This window comes from Mus caroli, unplaced genomic scaffold (assembly GCF_978045245.1).
Source record: "Mus caroli unplaced genomic scaffold, Mus_caroli_1 scaffold_12, whole genome shotgun sequence".
Lineage (NCBI taxonomy): Eukaryota > Metazoa > Chordata > Mammalia > Rodentia > Muridae > Mus > Mus caroli.
This window is the reverse complement of record NW_028227267.1, coordinates 29,742,500-29,748,824: the sequence shown is the minus strand read 5'-3', so window position 1 is coordinate 29,748,824 and position 6,325 is coordinate 29,742,500.

Here is a 6,325-nt window from a genome sequence, read left to right as displayed (position 1 = left end):
CAGTCATAAGGTTGTGATGTATGTATACACATAGAACAGATACAACATGGGACCTTGTGCCCAGCTCCATTTCTGCCCAGGCTTGCCTTGTGTGAGAGAAATGCATTTCCTGCTTTAACTGGTTAATATAAATGTTGATATACAAGTGAGATAGCCTTTTGGAGAAGAAAGGAGCATTAGATCAGACCCAGCTAATGATTTGCTTTCTTACAAAGAAAAAAAATCTAACTTGGTTTGGGCCAGATTGTCTTACACCCATACATAACATGGTAAGGCCAGCATGCCAATCTCCGTATTCTCTTAGGCTTCTTACCAGTCTGACAAGCTCCTAGAATCACATGCTATCTTGTGAGACAGGCTGTGTTCTGAGATGGTTTGAAGTGTCTGATTTTTGTGGGTTTCCATCCTGGAGAGTGGAGTGTCTCAGGACTGCAAAGATGGCCTCTTTTTATGTGTACACAGAGATCTATCTCTCAAAGCCTCTACCTGGAGCAGACAGCAAGCAGTAGGCACTCATGGAGAAAAAAGAGGCCTCATTTGCATGGGTTTAGGAGGAGGGGTAAATGGGAACAGACCTGAGGATTCAGCCTGACAGAGCTGAGCCAGACACTTTTCACTAGAGGCTTAAACCACAGAGGACTGTCTGAACACAGTGGGAAATCTACTCCCCATTCAGAAGTGGCTTTCAACACTGGAAGATTCTCTACTCTTATCAGATGTGGGTCCCAAAACCTTACAGGATGCTACATGGGGACTTCTTAAAACTTAGAATTCAAGAGAAAAGGAACCTCCCACAGAACTGAAACCCTGTCCCAGGGACCTTGTTGGAAGCTCCTGGAAAGTTTAGGCCAGTGCTTAGATTTATGGAGAGGTCTCAGCTATTCTATAACTCTGGCTCTCAGTTCTTTTAGTGTCTACATGGCATATATTGCCTGTTGAGCAGGGAGAAGCAGTCGATTATGTCTTGCTAGGTAGCATTGAGGGTATCTACCAGAGTTGGACAATTCATAGGCAAGCTAATCAAAGCCATGCTGGACAACTCCTTTCCTATTGCAGTTCTCACCTGGGCTTGGTCTTTTTGCTTCCCTAGTAGAGAGTACACAGGCAGAAATGATACACATTCACAGACAGACCACTCACATATATCACAAACAGTGCATTTGTGCAACTCAGCACAGAACATGCACATTTCATTTCTTCCACACATGTATATTCCAAATGTACATAATAATCACATATTTGATGTACTTCCCAAATTCACACATACTCCACACATGCTATGAATGTCCTGTACATGAATAGTGTATATTATATGTCTCGCATGTTATGTATGCTCACCACATACTCCATAAACTACATTTACCATGTACATATATCACATGTACATCATACATACTAGTGCATATGTACACATATATTACATATGTATACCATATATATTACATACAGCACAAATACCACACACCTATATATACACAAGAATATTCTATACACCTCCCACACAAGTACTAATCACACATAAAGCAAACACATATATCATACAACATAATATTACATATATCACACCTGTACATGTATATTACCTCACACATACACCATACTATGCACACATACATACAGTTTTCCCTCTCTTTCCACCTTTTTCTTTTCCAGAGATGACTCACCTCTGTTTTGAATGTTGTTGCGCCCACACACACACACACACACACACACACACACACACACACCAAATAGAACAACTGTGTGTTGCATTTCTCAGCACAAGATGATAAGCAAACAGTTGCATGAAGCTGGCAGCCAGTGACATCTGAATTTGTAAGCCCTATGAATGCATGGTTACCAGGAAGAGAGAACTACTCTCTAAGTTTTTGTTTTGTTTTGTTTTACATTTTGGAAGGTGTCTATTTCAGAGAAGTACATACTTAAACAAACAAACAAACAAACAAAAACCCAGTAAAGCATAGGACAAGAACTATGGACAACAAAGGGATAGATTTCAGAGATAAACCCCCAGAAAGCAACTTCTGAAATATAGATTCAACCAGAGCTTGTGATCTAGCTTTATTTTCAGTGACTGCACAACTAATGCCTTTCAGAAAGGCAAAGGACTGTGAGTTGAGAGCTAACCCCAAATCTGCTGAAATGCCCTATGAGGCTCTGTGCACAAAGGTAGACCCTTATCTGAAGGAAAAACAAGCATGCAATGTCTTCACACAGCATCAGTTTTTCTTTCATCTACTATTTTATGGAAATTATAAAAATATTGGCTTGCAAAGTCTCTGTGAAGTTATCTCACTTGGAGGTTGGGTCCAGTTTTGTTGCCCTAGTGAGTCTGTTGACATGGTCTCTTGCTAGGCTATTTACTTAGCCTGGCTCTAAGTGACTGGCCATTATTCTAAGACCCTTGGGTTGGCAAGGTAGGTAATACTCTTGGTCTAAGTTTTCTTGTTCCAGCTGTCAGTGAGAAGCCATGATTTTTCTCTGGTGTCCAGTATAGAGAGAAAGGGGACAATAGCAGCCCCCAAGGAAGTGCCCAGTGTCCTCTGTGCCTCAGCCTCCACCTTCAAGAGCCATTAAGGAAGGAAAGGTTTGCTATTTGGAGGTTTTGGAATCTGTAGGTAGACTCCTTGGGTCATTTGAGCTTTGAGAGGGGAGATACACGTTAGAACAGTTCTGGGGCTGCAGGAGAAGCTGGGTTCTCAGGAGGGTTGTTTTGTTTTTTTTTTTTTTTTTTTTGAGCTAGGCTCTGGCCTTCCTTTTCCTGTGTTAGGTGGGGCAGGTCCAGCATAGGCAGCCATCTGGGTGGTTGTAGATCAGGATGCATGTGTCATCATAGTCCTGATATGGCATTTCTTTCTGGAGATGCTTGAAGGGTGAAAGAGACTTTGAGTCCTGAAACTCTTTGGAGCAGAAAAAGAAACAGTGTCAGAAAAGGTAGAATGGTGGAGTAGAAACCATGAGGGTGGAGATTGGAACATACTAAGTACTAAAACACTCACTGGTGGTAGAAAGAGAACAGTTTTACCAAAGATGAGAAAGGACCATTTGTAGTAGCTTATCAATGTTAGCAGGGGCATCACAAGCCCTGGGGACTATGGGTTAGACAATTTTGCAGAAAAAGAGGCACCTTCATAGAGTTAGCTTCACCTTCACACACCTTCTGCTATGTTAGAAGTTGTGTAACAACACCCTTTAACACTTTCCCTTCTGCTCTGAAGTTAGGGGCTTCACAGTGAAAGGCTACAGGTCATCACTTAGAAAAGGATTTAGGGCAGTGGTTCTTAATCTTTTTAATGCTGTGACCCTTTAAAACAGTTCCTCATGGTTTAGTGACCCACAACCTTAAAATTATTTGCATTGATACTTTGTAACTGTAAATTTGCTACTGTTATGAATTGTGATATAAATATCTGATATGCAGGATATCTAATATGGGACCCCCACAGGGATTGTGACCACATGTTGGGAACCACTGCTTTAAAGGCAAAGATAGGGATGGGGATTTTGTACAAACCCATATGGAATGCAAGCATGACTTGAGCAGAAACCAGGGTAGTGGAGAGAATGTGACAACTGGGGGGCATTTGAATGTCCCTAGAACCTTCAGGTTCTGTCAAAAAACTCCATGGAGACCACATTGTTTGATAAGGAGTGCATCATGTGTTGGCTGTTTCAGAGACAGCTTCAGTATAGAAATCTGGAGGACATAGCAACTTGGGGCTGCCACAGGTTTGGAATGAAAAGAATGGCTTTTCCAATCACCTTCCCAGGCTGTGCTGTGACTCTGCTCATCCAAACAAGATGGGATGTAAGCTTGTGCCATGAGGGGCAGACATCCATCTACCTGGAACAGTGCACGTGCAGGCTTATCAACAAAGAAACAACAGCTTTTCTTAGGTGGAAGTCTCTTTCCAGAAGTTTGCCCTATAAAGTTGTGCCAGGCTCTAAAACTTGGCTGAAGCCTACTTCCTGTTCCATGATATGGGCCAGCCAACACACAGTGGCACCGAAACCTGAAAATCTGGAATGAATTTGAAAACTGAACAAGTTGAGTCTTATTTTTTTTTTATTTTATGAAAAATGTTCCAAGCTGCAAATGAAAGTACTTCTGAACTTGGCAGAAAAATGTGTGGGTAAGGAGGTTATCAGTTCAGGGAGAAAAAAGAGCTCTCGAGTGCTGTTGACAAACATGGGAGGAGAAACATGCCTCTGTGGGAACTGGCCTCTGCTTCTGAGGGTGCAGCCATCTGTTTTTGTCCCCTATGTGCTTTCATTCCTGTCAGCTGCCCCCTCTCAGAGACCACAGAGGTAGAGAAATCATCTCTGCAGGTGTCTGAGACCATTGTGTGTAGCAAGTCAATACTGCTGGCTTTCCAACCTAACTTCTGGGCTGGGGCAGAGGCCAAGTTCGGCACTAAATGGCTAGATCCCTCTGACCCCTTCTCATAAGGAAAGAGGGTCCAAGCAGACATGATGCTATTCATGGGTAGGTGGTTGTGTAAGATCAATTCAGTCCCTTTTTGAAGCTCACTGAAGCCTTGGGTAGGTTTGTAAGGAGAGTAATCTATGAATAATTGATCTTGGCTAGTTGACAAAGAAGCTGTCTTCTGTCTGTTGATGTCACTCAAATAGTTCTTTGAAGGGGCTAGAGAGATGACTTTTGGCTAAGAGCATCAGCTGCTCTTTGGGGAGACCTGGATTTAGTCTTGGTGGCTCACAACTGCCAACAACTGCTCACAACAGTTCCAAGGGATCTGGTGTCCCCTTCTGGCCTCTGTGAGTACCCATACATATGTGGTTCACATACATCCTCTCAGATCATGGGACATATATAGGTTTATAAAATTAAAAATGAAACAATCTCCAGATAGTTCAGAAAAATACATTTCTCCAGTTTTGTTGTACTGACTTAGCTCCAGCTAAGTCAACACCTTTCATATCTTAGGCCTTTCTGATTTCAAGGAATGGAAACCAAACTGCACCTATAACCCTTACCAAACCTAGAAGGTGTCCTATTCTCTCCTCCAGTGAAGCAAGGGCTAAAGTGGGCCAAGGGAGGGAGGAGACAGTCCTCACCCACACTGGTGGACTTTGGGAACAGCCTCTGAGAAGGTTGCGGTCATGTCAGAATGTATTAGAGAAATTGGCTGATGTCTTCAGAGGTGAAGCCAGCCAACTGGTGACTTGTTTTTGGGCTGGCTGTCCCTATGGACGCTACAAACCCAGTGCTGAAGATTGGCTGAAAGGAAGGATGGGATTCATGCTATGGCCAGGGCCTTCTCCAGGGCTGTTCAAGTGGGGAGTGAATGGGAAACAGGAATGGATCTCAAACCTGGGCAACAAAGACTGAGCTTCTGCACTGCAAACACATACGCTTGTGCATATCTGTGCATGCGTACTTCAGGGCACCCTCTGAAGTACACAACAAGAGGGTACCATATTCACGGTTTCAACAGCAATTAGGTTTTCAACAATTTTGCACTCCCCCCTTTTGTAAAGTAACTCTTACTTGTTTTGGAAAATTATGAAATATGAAAAGGCCCCCAAATAATAAATAAATGAACACAGAGCAGTTCATCCTACAGAAGCAGATATTGCCGGCTTGGGTTAAGTCTCTCCTTTATGGCTTTTCCTGTTGATTTTCACACTGTTGATCCCAACCTATGAATGGAAAATTGCATCCTTTATTATCATCATTAGCTTTGGGCTCATGGCATGATTTTAAGGTGTTCATAAGATCCCACTTCCCTCATTTCCAAAGAGCTACAGTTTGCTGAGTGTTTTCAGGCTGGGACCCCACATGCATCCAGGACACTGCCTGCCCCCAGGTTATGATGAAGGGGCTGTGGTGTCCAGTGCTAGCTGACTTATTTATAGGAAGGATGCCTAAGGGGCCGGTAGCTGCAGACTCTGGTCACAGTGGATGGAGCTCAGAACAAAGGAACAATTCTGGCTTCAGGAAGATGTGTGTTTTCAGTGTTTGCCTTGTTCACAGCCTACAGCTCTGAACAAATCTCATCTGAAATACAAGGTGATAAATAACTGACTGGAGGATTTTCTAAAAACATAAAATATATAACAGGCAACATGGAATATACAGTATAGAATATTTAAATATATGTCAAAATGAAATATGCAATGTGAGTTATATGATATAATTTTATTGTGTCGTAGCATATATAAAATACAGTCTAGCTGATGGAAAAAGAGTATAACTTAAGTGAGAGAGTATATGGGGGGTGGGTCTCAGCCCATGCTCAGCAAGGAAACTGCCCTATACCCATTAGAGATAGAAGTGCTTTTGACTTGGAAGAAGGGAATAAAG